Source organism: Triturus cristatus, chromosome 7 (genome assembly GCF_964204655.1).
Source record: "Triturus cristatus chromosome 7, aTriCri1.1, whole genome shotgun sequence".
NCBI classification, from domain to species: Eukaryota; Metazoa; Chordata; class Amphibia; order Caudata; family Salamandridae; genus Triturus; species Triturus cristatus.
In genome coordinates this window covers 737,026,831-737,050,049 of record NC_140590.1, presented here as the reverse complement: position 1 = coordinate 737,050,049, position 23,219 = coordinate 737,026,831, and the positions used below count along the sequence as shown (strand labels likewise).

Below are 23,219 nucleotides of genomic sequence, written 5' to 3'. Positions count from 1 at the left end.
TGTAGAGACATCTGTTTTCACTGTTTATCCTAGTTTTATATGTTGTATAATTCTCTTGTGTGTATTAAAGTACTTTTCTTTTATAAAACGTAAAGCACTGACTGGACATTGATTTTATCAGCTGGTAGTACGATGTGCACTGTATTCTGAATGTCTAACCCCACCTCACCTCCTTGAGTAATCCTTAGACTGCTCTGTCTCTCTATCCTGAGAGAGTCAAGTGCTAGAGAGGAGTACTTGGTTATCCAGTTTTGGGTCCACTAGTACTAAGGCCCCAGGACACCAGTGGGGAACACTTCAGTTGATGCGATTGGAGCGCAGTAACCCCTGAGTGCCCTGGTGCCCAGGAATCCAGGTCTACCATAGGATGTTGGAACTCTTCAGGTGTCTCATCTGACCTGCCTTTTTGAGTTCGGACACAAGGTAAGCTGTTTTGCAGGTGTGAAGGACTTTGTGGGTGACACACACAGTTCTGAAGTTGGAATGAGCTTCATTCGGGAGCCACTGTAGTTCTCTCTAAGGGTGATACGTGGTTGTATTTTTGGACTCCGGTGACCATCTTCACAGCTACATTTAGAGTGGTTCTAAGGAGGGCTAAGTGGGATTTTGCCGTGCCTGTGAGGGTTTCATTCCCGTAGTCCAATTTGGACAGAAGAAGAGATTGCATGGTAGATTTAAGATCATTAGTAGGGAGGAAGGGTTCGATTTTGTTGAGGAGTGTTAGGTTGTAGAAGGCTCTCTTCACAGTGTTCTTTATATTTTTGCTCATGTTCAATCATAGGTCCAGAGTGATTCCCAGGGATTTTATGGAGTCAGCCAGCATTAGATTGCCGAACACCGATGTATTTTAGCCATTCTTTAATCTGGGGGGTCTGTTCGTTGTTGGATGTGAGAAGGAGTTCGGTCTTATCTTGTTTGAGTTTTAGGTGGTTGTGAGATAACCAGTTTTGGACTTTTCTGAGAGTGGCATTTAGATGGTATACGTCATCTACTGAGGATTTTTCCAGGTACAGCTGGGTGTCGTCAGCATAGAGGTGGAAGGCGATGTTTGCTTTTTGAGCATGATGGTGATGGGCTCCATGTAGATGTTGAACAGTGATGGGGAGAGAACTGAGCATTGTGGGACACCCTAGGTTATAATGGGAATACGTCAGATGTTGAATTATTTATTTTTATATGTTGTGAGCGGTTTTGTAGAAAGGATGTGAATCATTGTAGGACCACCCGGTCTGCTCAGATCCTTTCTTGCAGGGAGTTCGGGAGAAGTTTGTGGTCGACCGCGTCAAAGGCTGCCGACAGGTCAAGGAGAATGAGTAGGCAGCATCGGTCTACATCAAGAGATTTGTATATGTCATCTATAACATTCAGGATTGCTGTCTCCATGCTGCATCCTTTTCTGAGGCCTGATTGGTGAGGGTTCAAGAGGTTGTTGCTGTCAATGTGTTGGTTGAGTTGTAGGCGAACACATCTTTCAAGGATTTGTGCTAGGAAGGGGAGGTTGGAAACAGGCCTAATGTTATTGAGGTCATTTGGGTATGTGCCTGTTTTTGTTTTGTAGTGCCATGACTTGGCCGAATCTGAGGCAGTCTGGCATAACTCTGGTCTTCAGGGACCTGTTTATAATCTTGCTCTAGAGAGGGGTTAGGGCGTGATTCAGCGTTTTTGCCAGGTGGGCTAGAATGGGGTCCGCTACTTGGGAGGAGGGCTTGGACATATTAATCATTTCAGCGATGTCCTCTTCCAAGAGTGGGTTGAATGCTTTCCAACTCCTGGGCATTGTAGTGGGCTCTTGGAGATGAATACATCCGATGATGTTTGGTAGAGAGACAGATCTTTACGAGTCCAGTAGGGAGATTCATGCTTGTATGTCTGAGGAGTGTGTGTGGGCGTTATTTCACTTATTAATAGAAGGCGGGCTTCCATTGGATAACGGGGTGTGACCGTCAAAGAAGAGCTTACACTTGGTGATTTTATCATTAAAGAAATTAGCAAAACTGTCACAATGTTCTTTGGATACCAGTGAGGTTTTCATGTCTGACTTGGAGGTTTGTTGTTTAATGATATTGAAAAGCTCATTGGGGTGGATTTTGGCATTGTCTTGAAGGTGGCTTTTTCATTCCTGGAGTATTTTTTATATTTCCTGCATTTTTTTTTTAAGCTGGTCAAGGTGGGTTATGGATGGATTTGTTTGCCAAATATCTTTCAGCAGCTCTGAGTTGTCTTCTTTCTGAGTTGAGGTCTTTGTTGAACTAGGATCTTGAGGGGGTGTTTCTGACCCTTCTTTATTTCAGAGGGACAACTTGATCTAGAATGTCCGTCATCGTTGTGTTGTAGTGTGTTGTAAATTTAGTTGTAGAGAGGTTATCTGACGTGGGGGGAAGGAGTGACACCATTCTTTCTTCAAGATCAGATAGGGGAATCTGCCTTATGCTTCTCGTCCAATGAAGGGATTTCAGTGTATGGGTTAGGTGAGGTTTCGTTTGGTTAATGTTAAACAGAAGGATGTGGTGATCTGACCAGTCAACAGGAAGGGTGTTGTCAATAGTTATTGCTTTTTCATGAGCTATAATGGCATCAAGGATTGAGCCTCTGTTGTGAAATTTACCTTTGCAGTGCTAGATAAGGTTATTAATAAGTAAAAGTTCATTTAAGGATTGTTCTCGTAGTTCCAATGAAGGTTGAAGTCACCTAGGATTATGTTATTAAAGTTCGAGAGTGAGTAGTGAGATATCGGGCCAGATAGGTGTTCACCAAAGGTGGGTGCGTTGCCTGGAAGGTGGTAGAGGAACTGAGAGTTCAGCGTTTTGTTGTCTTTCTTCATTATGGTGGAGGTTAGATATTCAAATGTGTTGTAGGTGAAGGTGTCGGTTTCAGCTATGCTAATACTGATCTTGTGGATGATTGCAATGCCACCACTGCATTGGTTATTTCTGTCTTTTTAAATGGTTGGAAACCAGGGGGACTAGCATGTCAATGATTTGGTAGGAGGATTCATTCAGCCATTTATTTATTTAAAGAGTTTTCTATAGCGTGAACGAGACCACAGGGGTTATCAGAGAACTTTACAGATGGGTAGTTATGATTGTGCAAGGAATACCGACATTAGCACACGGACGGCCCAGGTAAGGCCACAATCAGTCAAAACAGTCAAACATTTCAATAAAGGCAAGAGTAGGAAAGCAAATCCTAGGCTGAAACTGAAGGTCTATTCCGGGATTTCTTCAATAGAAATACTTAGGCTTTCTTGGGAAGGATGCCGAAGATCATAACACAAGCGAACAGTACAGGGGCAAAACCAATAATAACAATCCTAGTAGACTTGCTAGAGACAACAGTGAGATAGCGAGACCTCAGGTTGGCAAGGGGACTTGCCCAGGAATTTGTTCATCAGAATCTGTTTGACTTCCCTTTGAAGGAGGCTGTGGAATTATTCAGTCTTGTTTCAGGAGGTAAGGAGTTCCAAGTTCTGAATGCAATACCTGAGAATGCTCAAGTGTAAGTCTTCTTTTCATAGAATTTCACGAGGTTTCAGTAGTAAAGTGCTGGATCCCCCACAGGATCTGGAGCCTCCAGAGAGCTCAAGTTTTTGTGCAAGGTATACCGGGGTGTTGAAGTGTAGACTTTTGTGGGTCATGCAAGCAATTTTGAGATGAATCCGTGCTTCATACGGGAGCCAGTTGAGAGCTTTTAACTCGGGCGAGATATGATGATAGAGATTGGAGCCAGTAATGAGCCTTGCAGCGGAATTGACAGAGGCCTTAAGTCGAGCGATCTTCGATCTCGGAACCAATGTTTCTATGATGAACGTGATAATAAATATCATGGTTCAGGATGTTTTTCGCCAATTCTTTTGTGTGTTTGGTTGCGGATCTGTACTTTATAAGCATGCAGGTGGTCTTTCCATTGTAGTTGTGTTTCTTAGGGAGTGGTGCCATGGATATATTGATGTGGTGAGCTGGTGGCCTCGTCGTTCTCAGTGGGATGTGGTCTCTACCAAATCCAGTGATAACCTGGATCTTGGAGGTGCGGTTGTCTCTGTGTGAGGACGCTTCATATGATTTGGCAAGATCCATCACCTCACTCAAAGACATTGTAGCGCTTATTCTTTTCAGCTTCTGAGATGGGTTCTTAAAAGGCATTGTGCTCCAGCTGGGCAGCTGTGTATTGGATCGTCTGGGGTGTTGATTGTTGGTGCAAGGGGATGATAGCATTGGGCAAACTCCGGATATGTGTTGCGGTTCATTAAGGTTATGCTTATACCCTGTATTACTTTCTTTAATTGGCTTTCCATAAGAGTAAGTCTCTTATTAATATTCAATGGAGGTGGGGTGTGAATGTTTAGCTTCAAACTGACTGGTGTGAGACAGTACAAAGAGGGAGTATGTCTGTCAGTAAGTGTGTGAATCAAGATGTCGTTAGTTTCTTTATTGTTGATGATGGGCATATTATGCGAGTGGTGTGGGTACCATTGTAATGTTTCAGTCAGCAGATTGGTGAGTGTTGATGGCAGGTTGTGAGAGTTGCGTGCATTTGCCCTTCCAAATGGCCTGGGGGTAGGAGGATTGGATGGATGGGGGAGGGTCCTTGGACGGTTGGTGAGTCGAATTAGTAACGTTACTCTGAGCTGGTCTGGCTAACACGTCCTAAATGTCCAAGTGAGGGGTAGTGGTGTGGTACAGTGAGTTAGAGGCTCTGTGGTCACTGAGGGGAAGGCAAGGGCAGAGAGAGTGGTAGAGGAGGGGGTAAAGTTAAAGTTGTTAGCGTGACTCGTGAAGTTTCTTTTTGTGTTGTCACCTGTGTGGGAGGTTGGTTAGGGGAGGGTGAGTTGTGCGAATGAGTGATGGCGTTCCGTAGTGTAGGGAATAAAGATTCACATGAATGTAGGTTGGTGTCATTAGCATAAATCATGACTATTCCGTTTCTGTAGATGGTTGCAGTGGTGTTGCCTTTAAACGTAGGAGAGTTAGAGATTGCCAGTTTGCGTCCATGAGGGGTGTTAGTGGTTTCGGATATATGAAGGTAGTTCCTTAGTATTGTATTCCATTTCGTGGAAGATGAGACCTGTTTTCTGTTGCCCTTTGAAAGCGTTGTAATATATATCAGCAATGGGTGTTCAAAGGTATTGTTTAATCAGCCTGTGTTTGAAATTTGTAGCTGCCGTAGCTGAGCAGTTCAGGGGGATAGTGATGGAGAAAGAGTTCGGAGCATGTGGTTTCATGCCATTAGGTACTGAAGGGAGGAGGGGGCTAAGGGGCAGGCAGCATATTAACCTCAAGGAAGCGCCTTAAGGTCATTTATGAGTGAAATCAAGCAGACTCCAACTGGGAGGTATACCCTAGATATTGGTGTAGGAGCAGCAGATCATATCAGTGATTGATGTGGACTAGAATCAGCTCAATCCAAACTGGCTGATATTCTGGGCACTTAACCAGTACTCTTTAATTCAGTTGATGTAGTTATGGGCGGGCATAATAGCCAGATGGACATTGCAGCCTTTCCTTAAGAAAGAGGTTGTTCTAGTTGATTCTGGCGAAATGGAGCAGGCCTTAATTTTGTTACAGCATTCACAGTCGGGAAGAGGCTGGGTCTATTCCAATACCGGTGAGTAGACTGTGAGGACAGATAGTAGTGTCCTTTGTCACTTTTTATTGCTGTGAGGATAGAGTAGGTCCTTGTTCAGTTTCCACTATTTTTATTGTGGGGGAGAATTAAGTCCTCATTCAGTTTCTACTGTTTACTCCTTTGAGGGTTTTTACTTTCCATGATTCCCTACTTTCTGAAGCTGGCCAAGGCCAAACTGTACAAAATGGCGGTAACTATAGCCCTGGGATATCAACAGGGGAGGTTCCAAGTCGTAGTGTCCATCGGGATAGTTAGGAAATTTGGGCTTTTTACCCCGTAAATCACACTGACTAAGCTACACAGCAGTCCACTCTCAATTAAAAACATCATAGCTGTGCCATATATTTTCCCCCCAGCTGTAAATCCCACCCTAAGGAAAGTGAGAGGTACACGTTCCATTCTGGCAGTGCCAAGCTGCTGCTGAGGGAAGCACTCACAGTCGGCCCATATTTTACTCTGTGTATTTTTTAAACATTGTTAGCTTCGCAGGTTTGCAAAGATGACCATTAATAATAGAGCAACAGTGGCATATTATGTCCACTTAGAAAAAATCCCATGCCTGTTTGACTGAAGAAAGCATCGAAAACTGTGAATAGTCAACTGGATGTAGAGTGATAAAACTGGACGGGATTCCTGCCACCCAACCAGGAGGATGTCCCAGAGTTGGAGAGGCATACACGAAACGTGTCAGCACTATATCTAATGGAAAAAATTAAGTAAAAGTAATATGATAAGCGAGCACACCCTCAAATAAAGTAACAGTGAATACAATATATTTATATGGATAGTTCACAATAATACAATGAAGTAAGTCAACATGATTTCATTTCATACAATAACAAGCTTTGGCAAAGGCAATGGGTGTGGCATTGGATGCCAACCTTTTGGCTTTGCCAATGCTTGTTTTGTCATGGTTTTTGCAGAGATGTATTGTTGTAAGACCTGCCAGCTCTTACCAATTTAAATACAAAAATATTGTCTGAAAACAAAAATAGTTTTGGTCTCAAAAAGCACGCATTACCATATTAGTCCATGGCACGGAAGGGAACTACTTTGTGTGTGGATGTGTACCGTGTAAAAGGGAAGAATGCCATCACACATAGTGAAGTTAACCAATGGTTGAAGTGGGCTGACCCACTGCCCCATAATGTATGCTACAGTGGGAAGAAAGAAGATGCGAATCACACAATAGACCAATGGATGAAGAGGGCAGCCTGAAACTCCTATAAGTACTTGCAACATATAATTGTATTTATTATTTTATTAAAATCATAAGATCGTGGCTAACAGAGACTTTAACAAATACTTTGCTTGATCCAGTAGCTTTGTAAAGAAGAAAAACACCGCAAATTAGGACAGCGGTCAGTAGATACAATAAATCTTTTCTTCTCCTTTGTCCCATTGCTCTATATGGAACACTTTAAATCATCGAAGCAAATGATTGAGGACAATAGCGGACACAAAATACAATTACTGCGATGTAGACCCGCCAAAATAAAGATAGGTCAGTCCGTTTTATTGCAGAAAGACCTTTAAGGCGAAGCGAGTAGGCTCAGGAAAAATGGAGAAACATGCTATTGATGCAAGGTGCAGCAAACAGGCCTCTACAGCAAGCGCCCAGCTGGCAAAAGAAAAGTGAAGGAAGAAAAGAACAGAAAAGGAGACAGAAATAGACAAAGCTCAGCAGGCACAGAAGATAATCAAAAACAGTAAGTACTCAGCAGGCGCAGGAACAAGAGCAGCCCTACTATAACTCTTAGAAAAATCTTGCTACACGGAGGCACAGGTACCAGGACCTATTGATTGCTAGCAACAGCTATACCAGAAAATCAAAAGTGGCAGCCGTAATGAAGCACAGGAACATTGTATGTGGGGAGGCAAGTGAGTGGATCTCTGCAACAAGGAGTGCCCTTCACCTCAGGATCCTGCTGAGCACCGACAAAGATACAAAAAAATGCAAGATGGTCCTGCGAGGGGGTTGGCCCTTAGCACCAGAGATGGCACACACATCTTTAAACCAGATGTATGAACAACCACAGTTCAATCAATCAAAGAAATCTTTATTTGGCCAATCATTGCCATAGAAGATAAAACAGATGCTATTAAAATATACAATAAAGCCATGAGCAAAAATAAAACAATCATGATAAGATAGAAAAAAATCAAACCCAGCAGAGGCACATGGTGTTAGGCAGCAGTATCAAACAATAATAACACGGAGAATGGCCGAAGCAGCACTCATATAAAGTGCACAGCGAGAGGGAAGGAGTGCACACAGAATTTGTTTTAATGCGACTCTGATACACATAATTAGATAACAAATAAAACACTTAGGAGAAAGAGCGACATACAAATACTTCAAAGTGCACTTAAATAGTAAATCACAGCCAGTGGAAAACAAATGAAAACCCGGCAAATGTGGTTAACCCTCTGTAGATGTTCTCCTCTGACTGTGGCCTTAAGAAAAGAAGTCACCCTTAAACAAATAATGGGGTTATTCAACAGTGGTAAATGGTGCAGCGCTTCTCTACACCTACGGTGTCCCAGTGTGTTCAAAAGGTATTTGAGGAAATGCCTGCGCTGATAATTAAAATGATAGCAACAAACATAATACGTAGCAGTGACTGCTCAGTAACACCTTTGCAGGGGCACAGCGAGGCTGATCTTGTAAAGAACTGGTTTGTGTTCCAAACACAAAAGTCACCAGCGCGTTCTAGCTCTAAAACGGAAAAGGAGGCCACTCTCCCAATGTGTAAGGTCCAGTGCTTAATTTGTAAAATATGAAGTGCCAGGGCTCTGACCAGGAGGCCACTGCAGCTTGCACCACCCATCGCCCCTGTCACCACTGCCAAAACAACTACTGACCATCTCTCTCGCATGTGAATGCGACAGTTCAGATTATTCCAGGTCCCCAAAGCTAAAGGAATGGCTGGGGAGGCTGGTATTAGTAATTTTTTTAATGTATATTGTTTTCCTAAACACTGCTATACTGCTAATCTCTAAATTACATGAGCAGCGCCACCTTGTGGCAGACTGCCCTAAGTGTGGTCTTGACAATTGGGTGGCGGTGCCGAGCACCGGAAACCAATTAAGTGCCGGTGCTCAGCACCGGAAAGCTCCGGCCCAAATTAAGCACTGGTAAGGTCTAAAGAAAGGGAGAGAACTGGCTCAGCAGAGGCAAACACTATAGAAAGTCCGCAATTCACTTTTTGTTAACTCGGTTTGCAGCCTTCTTGTTTCACTAAACTGCAAAAACAGATGCTTAACTCGCAATGTATCTTCCTTCTGAATGCTCCATGGGAATGTAAATAAAGCAGCCAACCCCAGTGCGCGTAATGTTTTAGAAATATAGCTCAGCCACGGAATGGCACAATCCATATCCACGCTGAGACAATCCTTGATGATGTCTCTACAGAGGCTCGCTTGGGGGTTAACCCAGACACTAACCCATAATAGCAATGGTGCCAAATGCACCCTATCCTCAATATAGCGCTGATTTAGATCCGCGTGAATAATGCAGCTGGATGCGGCCAGAGGAAGATGTAGTCGTCTCCGGCATACGTGATTTTCCTCAAGTTGGAGAGGGGAACTATTATGATAGCCCCAAATCCCTGCCCCATACATAGCTGCTGGGACACATTGGGCACTCAACACATTTAGGAGGGGTGAGATGGCCCTTTCCCCGTAGATGTAGGGAGATTAAAAAGTGCTACTGCAGATCTGCTGAGCTTTAGGCATGCACTAGTCAGCTGGAAATGCCAGAAACCTGAAGAGTTCAAAATAACGTTTTTCACTGACTTTTAGCGTTCTTGCTTCTCTTGGTGGGGACTAAATTGACCAATGATACCAGGGCCCCAGGAGGCGGTCCCTGGCAACTTCCCGCACCTGCAGCATGAAATCTCAATAAAGCGCAACGAGGAGTCCCGCAGTGCGGGACACGCCTAGGTGTGTGCCTGAGCGAAGACTGGACCTGTCTTTGCCAGTCATCGGCCAGAAGAGCCTAGGCTGGGCCATATCTCTTGGCTTGCCAGTATAGAAGGTATTACTTACTTTGCTAGCATCTTACATTTTGTTAGCCAACTGTGTCCAATTTTTGCACCCTGTTTTTTCAGTGGGTGAATCTTGTCGGTGCTCAACATTGGCAAAAAAGGGTTGTTGATAAGGGTGTCTAGTGGATTCTTTTTTTCTTTTATGCCCCCCACACCTTAACATACAAACTCTGGAAACTATTTTAAAAAAGATACACAAAAACATGAGTGCAGGCTTGGAGGAGATATCTAGCTGACCTGTGGAAAAAGAGGACCAGCAGGAGAACCATCAAGTAGACCAGGAGGATTAGGACTAAGATGACCAGGGCTAGGAAGTTGAGAGTCTAACTCTAAAAGGAGTAATAGGCCAGGACCTGGAGGAACAGAGTCTGGAAGACTAGGAGGACCGAAACCAAAAGGACCAAGAGAGTAAGTATCCGAAGGACAGTCACCAGAGGAACAGGGTTGAAAGGACAAAATTCAAGAGAAGAAGGGAAAACAACCAAAGAAGGATAAGGACAAAAGCAACAGAAGAACCAGGAGCAGGTGCTCCCGTCCATGAGGACCAGGATCTGGAAGACAAGGATCAAGAGGATAAAATGTAAGAGGCTTAGAAGAAGCAAGATGATCAAGGAACAGGAGCAGCAAAAAGAGGGCCAGGAACAATGCCTGAGGACAAGACTAGAACCAGGTTCTGGAGGGGGATAATGACCGGATTAAACAAAACCATTTAAAATAGGGTCCAAGGGATATATATTTTTTAAAGACCCACACCTGATTTTATCCCCAGCACCAACTGAATGTATAACACACGAAACACAGGGGGTCTAACAGCCAAATTTGAGAGGCTACACTGTCGATACTGAGTCAACAAGATCTCAAAATATCTTTATCGCACACACATAACGTATTAGATAAAGAAGGAAAAAAGGCTAACACTACATGCATAGAGGAGACCGGTACATCATCGATTATTCGTAAAATGGCTGATTAATCCACAACAGATTGTAAAGGGTTTCCATCAAATTAGACTCAATGATCAGTCCTATCATTTGGCCAAACCCATGTGCAAATGAGGCTGGTCCCCTGATCAGTGGGACACTCAGCTCCGCACCTTATTGTTGTATCAGGATTTGGTCCACCAAATACACAAACCGTCCATGATGACTGATCTTTTGATGGTAAAGTAAGAAGAAATAGTGCAATGAACAAACAAGTGATTTAAAATAGGATGGAATGTCCTCCTTCTAAATACTTTATTCTACGGACTGGACACGCCTCCTAATTAAAAAATAGAACAGTGCAAAAGAAGACAGTGACAATTATCTGTCTACATAAGGGCCAACATGTTTCTGCCTAACAGGTATTTAATCCCTTGCCATTCGTCAGGGCCTCTGCTCGTATAATAGTTGCACTCCTAATAGTGAAATATAGAATTCACCACCATCACCAAAAACAATTTATAATAAAACTGGTTTGAAACGGTACAACCTGTAACAACCATGGACATTAACCCTCCGATTCACAATGATTACTGTGAATTCTGTGAAGGAAAACGTTATATCATTAGTACTGTATTCGATGCATCAGTCTCATGTGCATAGTGAGTCACCAAACCAACCAATAATGTGTGTCAGAAAATTACTATTTTTTTTCCCCTTTGTGGTAGGGCAATAGACCTCACCTCACCTGGACACTGCTCAGGTACTAAGAGGCCCCGCACTACAAAGATATAGGGAAAACAAAAGAATGTGGCAAAGTACTATAAAGATTTTTTTTTGCTTTATACCCTGCCTATGATCATTCCTATAACCAAATGCCCTGTATCTAGAGGCAAAACATGTGAGGTAGATAAACACCCCAAACTCAGTGTACTGAGCCTCAAAATGACCCAGAAACTCGACTAAGACACCAAACTTTAAGGAAGATTAAAACTCCCTTGTATGCTCATTCAGGAATTTTACAACATACTGATCTACAAAATCTGTGATTTGCTAAAGTTTACAACATAGTATAGCTAAAAATATTCTAAAAATATTCTGTGGTAGCTGCTCACCTTTCCGTCGGTACCTCAAGCTCCCATCTGAGACTTGGGGGAGGCACCGATCTGTAGGAGATGCTTGTATAAATAGTCTAGTGAGGGTTTGTTAGTGAAGTATCCCTCCACCTTTAGGATGTTTACTAGATAGTGGCGATCTTATCATGTGTCCCTTCAATTGGTATATATTAATGGCAAGGACACTATTATCAGACATTTATTGTGAAGTAAGCCTTATTGGTCTTTATTTTCAAAAGAAAACTAAGGGCACTACTTTACGCTCGAAATCTCGCGAGATCTCGCGAGAGGAAGTGCTCAGAACTACCATATGATGTCATATCGGCCATCTTTGTAGTTCCTAACACTATGATCTGGTAATCATTAAACAGTCATTATTCCTCACGTGCATATGATGTTAGAATGCCCCCAGTGTTGTGAGTCACTGCCTATTTTTCTCCATAATAAGCCTGCTTGAGCTTGTTTTCTTAGGAATAAGAGCGCACTACTTAGCGCTCGAAATCACGCGGGAAGATGCGCTCAGAACTACCCGATGACAACATATCGGCCATCTTTGTAGTTCTGAAGGCTCCAACCTGTATATCATAGAATCACGATTGACCATGTGTTGTTTTTGAAAAAGTACCAGTCATTGGGCAATGACAGCTGCCCAATGATGTCATTTCGGACATCTTTGTAGTGCAATGACTGCAACCTATTGGTCCGTGATATTTCAATGTTGTTTTTGGGAACACAAATGCTCTAGGTAGTAAGCCAAGAGTGGCCTCAGAGTGTATTCAATGGGCATAACTATGCAGATGCTCCAAAATCTTAAAATGTGGGAACCATCCTAATGGTTGTGCATAGCTATATGTCACCCTCCAGTGTATGTCAGAAAACTCCCATAATCAAACCTATATGTGATATTATGAGAAGAGTGTGAGCAAAGTAATTCAGGCATGAATCAATATGTATAACATGTTTATATAGACCCACCCTATTACAGTCAGTATATCCCAGTTATTACTCACTAGTGCCAAGGCTACAGGGAGGTCCAAGGAATATCATAATTTAATCCTTCTGTATCTGTCCGAAGTTTATAAATCCATTTTTGCTCTTTTCTAAAAAGGTAACCCGACACATCACTTATGTGACTGGGTATATATGGCTTCTCCAGGACAGTCCATTGGAAATCCGTTTCTAGATGTGCATGCTCCAGGAAATGTCTCGTAAGTTTAGTGTTGTTTTTCTTGCAACGAAAAGAACTCTTGTGTTCCAACATCCTGGTGCGGACTTTGCGGGTCGTCATACCCACATATCGTGTGGAGCAAGGACATGTCAGCATATAAATCAGATTGGTACTATTGCAATTACTATAGTTACTCTGCAACCAAGGTCTTGTGGTGCCTATATCTATCTCCTTTGTATGTTTGGTCTGAGGGCAGACTGAGCAAATGCTGCAAGGGTGATGCCCGACAGCTGGTGGAAGGTTCCACAGTGTTCCTCCAAGTTTCCTAGGGAGCTCTTTTGGGCGTGTGTGAACAAGTCGATCCCGAATGCTGCTTGCCCTTTTAAACGCAAACAAGGGTTGCGCAATTTTCTCTCTCCCATGGTTCAGAAGGCGCCAGTGTCTTTTTACAATCTTCTGGATGGCATTGCTTCTAGTATTGAAGGTGCTCACGAAAGTGAGTCTAGTCAGAGGTGGTTTAGGGATTGGAGCTTCCAGGAGGGCCTCCCTATTGTTGTTAACCGCTCTCTTTTTTGATCTTTTTATGAGTGAATTAGGATAGTGTCTGTCCCGTAATTGTCCACAAAGATTCCTAGCATGCACCTCAAAGTCCTCTCTATTGGAGCAGTTCCTGCGAACCCGTAGGAACTGGCCATATGGTAGATTCTGGCGCAGGGACTTCGGGTGGTAGCTCTCGTAAAGGAGAAGTGAGTTCCGCGCCATAGGTTTCTTGTACAGTTCACTCTGCAATCCTGCAGTAGTGACATAGATCGACAGATCTAGGAATGCAATTCTTTCCTTATTTGTTTCCATGGTGAATTGAAGAAACTGGTTTCTACTGTTTAGCCATTGGTGGAATTCATTAACGGAATCCACCGTGCCTCTCCACACCACAAACACGTCATCAATATAACGCTTCCACCACCTAATAGAGGTGTGGAAGAGGTTGGTGGGTGTCAGTACGTGTTGTTGTTCGAACTGGTGCACGTATAAATTCGCCAGACTCGGCGCGAAAATGCTGCCCATACTCGTACCCGAGATCTGGAGAAACAGCTTGTCCTCATACTTGAAAAAATTCATTTTCATGGCTATAGTTGCCAAAGCCATTATAAATGGTACAGGGGTGATAGTTTCACATATACTATCCCTCAGGATGGATGTTACGACTTCCAAAGTCTCATCCTGAGGGATAGAAGTATACAGTGATTCTACATCGAAAGAGACCAGGAGGTCTCTTTCAATATCATAATCAATTTCTGGAAGGACACGCAAGACATCTTTAGTGTCCTGCACATATGTAGGCATTTTCTGTACAATTGGCCGCAGAAAATGATCGACAAAAGTTGACAATGGCTCCAGGAGAGACCCTATTCCTGAAATAATAGGCCTACCAGGCGGTGGCCTCTGTGGTTTGTGTACCTTTGGTAAAAGGTAGAAATAAGGAGTGGTTGGGTGTTTAGCAACCAAATAAGTCGCCTCACTTTGTGTGATCCACCCCTCAGATAAAGCTTCTTCAACCATATCCTGTATCTGTTTAGTCACCTCTTCTGTAGGATCTGTAGACAAGGGAGAGTATGCCTGTCTATTGTTTAGTTGTCTATAGCACTCAGTCCGGTAATCCGTGGTATTTAAAATAACTATAGAGCCGCCCTTATCTGCAGGCTTTATAGTTATTAAATGATCCTCTGAAAGTGATTTCAGTGTCATTTGTTCTGATTTGGTAAGGTTGTTAAATGACCTGACTGTTGTGCTCCACAGTGAATCAATATCACCCGCAACAGCTTGCTCAAAGGCTAAGACCTGTGGAGGAACCGTGTGAATAGGTGGCTGGAATTTAGATTTTGGTCTAAGACCGGTGTTTGTGTCGCAATCAGCATTAATCTGATCCTTGAAGAGATAGTGTAATCTAAGTTTCCTGAAAAACTGACTCAATTCGCATTGGAAAGTGAATGGGTCCCCATGATTCGTCATGACGAAACACAAGCCTTTATTCAGTACTTGTTCTTCAAGTGGAGTTAGTATCTTGTTATATAAGTTGACTACGAGGGATTGTTCGATGGGCCTGCTTTCTGGTTCTTGGCAGTTTGGCTCCGTGTACCTGCATGTGGGCCTGTCTGGTCTTCCCATTGTATATACTCAAAAGAGGAGTTTAAGAGGGAAAAATCACCCAGGCCACCCTCCACTCAATCAATAATACACACTATAAGACCTGGAGATATCAAGCACTATATCACAATACATGGGATTGGGAGAGGGGCAATATAAACAATTATTATACCCTCAAAAGTAGTTCGTATCATGAACTATCAATACCAACCCAAGTGCTCAAGTTTAACATTTAAAACAACCCGTCATGTGCAGAACAATCCAACCAAAGCATAAGTCAGAAAAAATGTGTGGAGAATGAGAAAGCATCTCACGTGCGCAACACCAGAGGAGCTGCTGGCTGGTACTCGCCAGTGTGCTCACGAGTTTCTCATACTATCCAATATAGAATGATATATGGCATCATCATACGCAATACCACTAATTTCTGCCATTTTAGTGTTGGTAAAACTAGTTTGTGAAAAAAGTTTGTGAAAAGGGTGTCAAAGGCGAACAACTGAGAAATCGAGTCTCAATCACCACTAAGGTCGGGGGTCGACCGACTCTCAATGATATGTAACAGTTCTACAGCTGGTAACTGTCAAAGAACCATCTAATCGTATGGTTATATAGTCGAACCCGCAGCCAGACAGCTTCTCCAGAACAGATTAAACAAAACCATTTAAAATAGGGTCCAAGGGATATATATTTTTTAAAGACCCACACCTGATTTTATCCCCAGCACCAACTGAATGTATAACACACGAAACACAGGGGGTCTAACAGCCAAATTTGAGAGGCTACACTGTCGATACTGAGTCAACAAGATCTCAAAATATCTTTATCGCACACACATAACGTATTAATAAAGATAAAGAAGGAAAAAAGGCTAACACTACATGCATAGAGGAGACCGGTACATCATCGATTATTCGTAAAATGGCTGATTAATCCACAACAGATTGTAAAGGGTTTCCATCAAATTAGACTCAATGATCAGTCCTATCATTTGGCCAAACCCATGTGCAAATGAGGCTGGTCCCCTGATCAGTGGGACACTCAGCTCCGCACCTTATTGTTCTATCAGGATTTGGTCCACCAAATACACAAACCGTCCATGATGACTGATCTTTTGATGGTAAAGTAAGAAGAAATAGTGCAACGAACAAAAAAGTGATTTAAAATAGGATGGAATGTCCTCCTTCTAAATACTTTATTCTACGGACTGGACACGCCTCCTAATTAAAAAATAGAACAGTGCAAAAGAAGACAGTGACAATTATCTGTCTACATAAGGGCCAACATGTTTCTGCCTAACAGGTATTTAATCCCTTGGCATTCGTCAGGGCCTCTGCTCGTATAATAGTTGCACTCCTAATAGTGAAATATAGAATTCACCACCATCACCAAAAACAATTTATAATAAAACTGGTTTGAAACGGTACAACCTGTAACAACCATGGACATTAACCCTCCGATTCACAATGATTACTGTGAATTCTGTGAAGGAAAACGTTATATCATTAGTACTGTATTCGATGCATCAGTCTCATGTGCATAGTGAGTCACCAAACCAACCAATAATGTGTGTCAGAAAATTACTATTTTTTTTCCCCTTTGTGGTAGGGCAATAGACCTCACCTCACCTGGACACTGCTCAGGTACTAAGAGGCCCCGCACTACAAAGATATAGGGAAAACAAAAGAATGTGGCAAAGTACTATAAAGATTTTTTTTTGCTTTATACCCTGCCTATGATCATTCCTATAACCAAATGCCCTGTATCTAGAGGCAAAACATGTGAGGTAGATAAACACCCCAAACTCAGTGTACTAAGCCTCAAAATGACCCAGAAACTCGACTAAGACACCAAACTTTAAGGAAGATTAAAACTCCCTTGTATGCTCATTCAGGAATTTTACAACATACTGATCTACAAAATCTGTGATTTGCTAAAGTTTACAACATAGTATAGCTAAAAATATTCTAAAAATATTCTGTGGTAGCTGCTCACCTTTCCGTCGGTACCTCAAGCTCCCATCTGAGACTTGGGGGAGGCACCGATCTGTAGGAGATGCTTGTATAAATAGTCTAGTGAGGGTTTGTTAGTGAAGTATCCCTCCACCTTTAGGATGTATACTAGATAGTGGCGATCTTATCATGTGTCCCTTCAATTGGTATATATTAATGGCAAGGACACTATTATCAGACATTTATTGTGAAGTAAGCCTTATTGGTCTTTATTTTCAAAAGAAAACTAAGGGCACTACTTTACGCTCGAAATCTCGCGAGATCTCGCGAGAGGAAGTGCTCAGAACTACCATATGATGTCATATCGGCCATCTTTGTAGTTCCTAACACTATGATCTGGTAATCATTAAACAGTCATTATTCCTCACGTGCATATGATGTTAGAATGCCCCCAGTGTTGTGAGTCACTGCCTATTTTTCTCCATAATAAGCCTGCTTGAGCTTGTTTTCTTAGGAATAAGAGCGCACTACTTAGCGCTCGAAATCACGCGGGAAGATGCGCTCAGAACTACCCGATGACAACATATCGGCCATCTTTGTAGTTCTGAAGGCTCCAACCTGTATATCATAGAATCACGATTGACCATGTGTTGTTTTTGAAAAAGTACCAGTCATTGGGCAATGACAGCTGCCCAATGATGTCATTTCGGACATCTTTGTAGTGCAATGACTGCAACCTATTGGTCCCTGATATTCCAATGTTGTTTTTGGGAACACAAATGCTCTAGGTAGTAAGCCAAGAGTGGCCTCAGAGTGTATTCAATGGGCATAACTATGCAGATGCTCCAAAATCTTAAAATGTGGGAACCATCCTAATGGTTGTGCATAGCTATATGTCACCCTCCAGTGTATGTCAGAAAACTCCCATAATCAAACCTATTTGTGATATTATGAGAAGAGTGTGAGCAAAGTAATTCAGGCATGAATCAATATGTATAACATGTTTATATAGACCTACCCTATTACAGTCAGTATATCCCAGTTATTACTCACTAGTGCCAAGGCTACAGGGAGGTCCAAGGAATATCATAATTTAATCCTTCTGTATCTGTCCGAAGTTTATAAATCCATTTTTGCTCTTTTCTAAAAAGGTAACCCGACACATCACTTATGTGACTGGGTATATATGGCTTCTCCAGGACAGTCCATTGGAAATCCGTTTCTAGATGTGCATGCTCCAGGAAATGTCTCGTAAGTTTAGTGTTGTTTTTCTTGCAACGAAAAGAACTCTTGTGTTCCAACATCCTGGTGCGGACTTTGCGGGTCGTCATACCCACATATCGTGTGGAGCAAGGACATGTCAGCATATAAATCAGATTGGTACTATTGCAATTACTATAGTTACTCTGCAACCAAGGTCTCGTGGTGCCTATATCTATCTCCTTTGTATGTTTGGTCTGAGGGCAGACTGAGCAAATGCTGCAAGGGTGATGCCCGACAGCTGGTGGAAGGTTCCACAGTGTTCCACCAAGTTTCCTAGGGAGCTCTTTTGGGCGTGTGTGAACAAGTCGATCCCGAATGCTGCTTGCCCTTTTAAACGCAAACAAGGGTTGCGCAATTTTCTCTCTCCCATGGTTCAGAAGGCGCCAGTGTCTTTTTACAATCTTCTGGATGGCATTGCTTCTAGTATTGAAGGTGCTCACGAAAGTGAGTCTAGTCAGAGGTGGTTTAGGGATTGGAGCTTCCAGGAGGGCCTCCCTATTGTTGTTAACCGCTCTCTTTTTTGATCTTTTTATGAGTGAATTAGGATAGTGTCTGTCCCGTAATTGTCCACAAAGATTCCTAGCATGCACCTCAAAGTCCTCTCTATTGGAGCAGTTCCTGCGAACCCGTAGGAACTGGCCATATGGTAGATTCTGGCGCAGGGACTTCGGGTGGTAGCTCTCGTAAAGGAGAAGTGAGTTCCGCGCCATAGGTTTCTTGTACAGTTCACTCTGCAATCCTGCAGTAGTGACATAGATCGACAGATCTAGGAATGCAATTCTTTCCTTATTTGTTTCCATGGTGAATTGAAGAAACTGGTTTCTACTGTTTAGCCATTGGTGGAATTCATTAACGGAATCCACCGTGCCTCTCCACACCACAAACACGTCGTCAATATAACGCTTCCACCACCTAATAGAGGTGTGGAAGAGGTTGGTGGGTGTCAGTACGTGTTGTTGTTCGAACTGGTGCACGTATAAATTCGCCAGACTCGGCGCGAAAATGCTGCCCATACTCGTACCCGAGATCTGGAGAAACAGCTTGTCCTCATACTTGAAAAAATTCATTTTCATGGCTATAGTTGCCAAAGCCATTATAAATGGTACAGGGGTGATAGTTTCACATATACTATCCCTCAGGATGGATGTTACGACTTCCAAAGTCTCATCCTGAGGGATAGAAGTATACAGTGATTCTACATCGAAAGAGACCAGGAGGTCTCTTTCAATATCATAATCAATTTCTGGAAGGACACGCAAGACATCTTTAGTGTCCTGCACATATGTAGGCATTTTCTGTACAATTGGCCGCAGAAAATGATCGACAAAAGTTGACAATGGCTCCAGGAGAGACCCTATTCCTGAAATAATAGGCCTACCAGGCGGTGGCCTCTGTGGTTTGTGTACCTTTGGTAAAAGGTAGAAATAAGGAGTGGTTGGGTGTTTAGCAACCAAATAAGTCGCCTCACTTTGTGTGATCCACCCCTCAGATAAAGCTTCTTCAACCATATCCTGTATCTGTTTAGTCACCTCTTCTGTAGGATCTGTAGACAAGGGAGAGTATGCCTGTCTATTGTTTAGTTGTCTATAGCACTCAGTCCGGTAATCCGTGGTATTTAAAATAACTATAGAGCCGCCCTTATCTGCAGGCTTTATAGTTATTAAATGATCCTCTGAAAGTGATTTCAGTGTCATTTGTTCTGATTTGGTAAGGTTGTTAAATGACCTGACTGTTGTGCTCCACAGTGAATCAATATCACCCGCAACAGCTTGCTCAAAGGCTAAGACCTGTGGAGGAACCGTGTGAATAGGTGGCTGGAATTTAGATTTTGGTCTAAGACCGGTGTTTGTGTCGCAATCAGCATTAATCTGATCCTTGAAGAGATAGTGTAATCTAAGTTTCCTGAAAAACTGACTCAATTCGCATTGGAAAGTGAATGGGTCCCCATGATTCGTCATGACGAAACACAAGCCTTTATTCAGTACTTGTTCTTCAAGTGGAGTTAGTATCTTGTTAGATAAGTTGACTACGAGGGATTGTTCGATGGGCCTGCTTTCTGGTTCTTGGCAGTTTGGCTCCGTGTACCTGCATGTGGGCCTGTCTGGTCTTCCCATTGTACAACTGTGTTTTGTGCTGCTCGCCTTTTGCCTCTTGGTCGGCGTGGGCCAAACCCTAAAAAATGTTGAGAATTGTAGGCATTTGGAAACCCTTGGAAATTCGGCGGAGGTGGAGGTACAGGGTAAGGCTGTTGGTTCGGTGGAAAACCCCAAGGGGTGGGTGGCCACCATTGCTGGTATGGATCAATATGTTGATTGCCATATGAGTAGGGTCTGTTCCCCCTACCTCTCCCACGTTGTGGAAAGCTAGGAGCGCCCGTGTTGGTGTTGTCTGGATCACTACTGTCAGACCCTGAACTAGAGTAGTTAGACCCATAACGTTTTCCATTGTTTCTGTATACAGGTGGTGTGTACGTATCGCTCGTATAGGGGTACACACGTTCATGCTTCCATTTACTCAAATCTTTTTTGAATTTATCTAATTTTGTTTGCAGAATAGTCTCCTTGAATTCACCTGAGTTTTTGTTTGATTCGTCCTGCTGTTTTTAAAACAGAATCGGTGTTACTGTTGTTCTTATTGCTGCTTCTAAAACCTGTATTTCAACCAAGATGGTATCGGCTATTCTTTTTGCTGTGCTAATAATCAATATTAGCCAGTCTCTAGTACATCTCCATGCTATAAGCGACCAATCCTTCAGGAAGATCTTATCCTGTAAGAATAGTCGAGGAGCATTGGAGACCACTAGACCAGGCGGGGCGCAACTAGCCCTCAGATATTCTGCCATGGTTATTCCATGGACCAAGGTTCGGGCATGTGTCTTTTTTAAAACCATAACTTTGGCCCAATCATCTCCTGTACTAGGAATGGCTGTTGAAGGTATGTTCAAGACGCTGGGCATACTATCCAATATAGAATGATATATGGCATCATCATACGCAATACCACTAATTTCTGCCATTTTAGTGTTGGTAAAACTAGTTTGTAAAAAAAGTTTGTGAAAAGGGTGTCAAAGGTGAACAACTGAGAAATCGAGTCTCAATCACCACTAAGGTCGGGGGTCGACCGACTCTCAATGATATGTAACAGTTCTACAGCTGGTAACTGTCAAAGAACCATCTAATCGTATGGTTATATAGTCGAACCCGCAGCCAGACAGCTGCTCCAGAACAGATTAAACAAAACCATTTAAAATAGGGTCCAAGGGATATATATTTTTTAAAGACCCACACCTGATTTTATCCCCAGCACCAACTGAATGTATAACACACACGAAACACAGGGGGTCTAACAGCCAAATTTGAGAGGCTACACTGTCGATACTGAGTCAACAAGATCTCAAAATATCTTTATCGCACACACATAACGTATTAATAAAGATAAAGAAGGAAAAAAGGCTAACACTACATGCATAGAGGAGACCGGTACATCATCGATTATTCGTAAAATGGCTGATTAATCCACAACAGATTGTAAAGGGTTTCCATCAAATTAGACTCAATGATCAGTCCTATCATTTGGCCAAACCCATGTGCAAATGAGGCTGGTCCCCTGATCAGTGGGACACTCAGCTCCGCACCTTATTGTTCTATCAGGATTTGGTCCACCAAATACACAAACCGTCCATGATGACTGATCTTTTGATGGTAAAGTAAGAAGAAATAGTGCAACGAACAAAAAAGTGATTTAAAATAGGATGGAATGTCCTCCTTCTAAATACTTTATTCTACGGACTGGACACGCCTCCTAATTAAAAAATAGAACAGTGCAAAAGAAGACAGTGACAATTATCTGTCTACAGAAGGGCCAACATGTTTCTGCCTAACAGGTATTTAATCCCTTGGCATTCATCAGGGCCTCTGCTCGTATAATAGTTGCACTCCTAATAGTGAAATATAGAATTCACCACCATCACCAAAAACAATTTATAATAAAACTGGTTTGAAACGGTACAACCTGTAACAACCATGGACATTAACCCTCCGATTCACAATGATTACTGTGAATTCTGTGAAGGAAAACGTTATATCATTAGTACTGTATTCGATGCATCAGTCTCATGTGCATAGTGTGTCACCAAACCAACCAATAATGTGTGTCAGAAAATTACTATTTTTTTTCCCCTTTGTGGTAGGGCAATAGACCTCACCTCACCTGGACACTGCTCAGGTACTAAGAGGCCCCGCACTACAAAGATATAGGGAAAACAAAAGAATGTGGCAAAGTACTATAAAGACATTTTTTTGCTTTATACCCTGCCTATGATCATTCCTATAACCAAATGCCCTGTATCTAGAGGCAAAACATGTGAGGTAGATAAACACCCCAAACTCAGTGTACTAAGCCTCAAAATGACCCAGAAACTCGACTAAGACACCAAACTTTAAGGAAGATTAAAACTCCCTTGTATGCTCATTCAGGAATTTTACAACATACTGATCTACAAAATCTGTGATTTGCTAAAGTTTACAACATAGTATAGCTAAAAATATTCTAAAAATATTCTGTGGTAGCTGCTCACCTTTCCGTCGGTACCTCAAGCTCCCATCTGAGACTTGGGGGAGGCACCGATCTGTAGGAGATGCTTGTATAAATAGTCTAGTGAGGGTTTGTTAGTGAAGTATCCCTCCACCTTTAGGATGTATACTAGATAGTGGCGATCTTATCATGTGTCCCTTCAATTGGTATATATTAATGGCAAGGACACTATTATCAGACATTTATTGTGAAGTAAGCCTTATTGATCTTTATTTTCAAAAGAAAACTAAGGGCACTACTTTACGCTCGAAATCGCGCGAGATCTCGCGAGAGGAAGTGCTCAGAACTACCATATGATGTCATATCGGCCATCTTTGTAGTTCCTAACACTGTGATCTGGTAATCATTAAACAGTCATTATTCCTCACGTGCATATGATGTTAGAATGCCCCCAG

The 23,219-nt window shown here is 42.5% G+C and overlaps 1 protein-coding gene across 3 annotated transcripts in view; it reads right to left on the bottom strand.

The window, feature by feature from the left end:
- The window catches only part of RBFOX3 (RNA binding fox-1 homolog 3), a 2,040,484-nt gene that overhangs the window by 992,454 nt on the left and 1,024,811 nt on the right, over positions 1 to 23,219 (bottom strand). The window contains exon 1 of one of the 3 annotated variants that reach the window (XM_085617453.1): positions 11,707 to 11,807. The exons of the other annotated variants lie outside the window; for them this stretch is intronic. The gene's annotated coding sequence lies outside the window, so the exon portion shown is untranslated. Of the gene's footprint in view, positions 1 to 11,706; positions 11,808 to 23,219 lie in introns of those variants that run through there. 3 annotated transcript variants of the gene reach the window in all.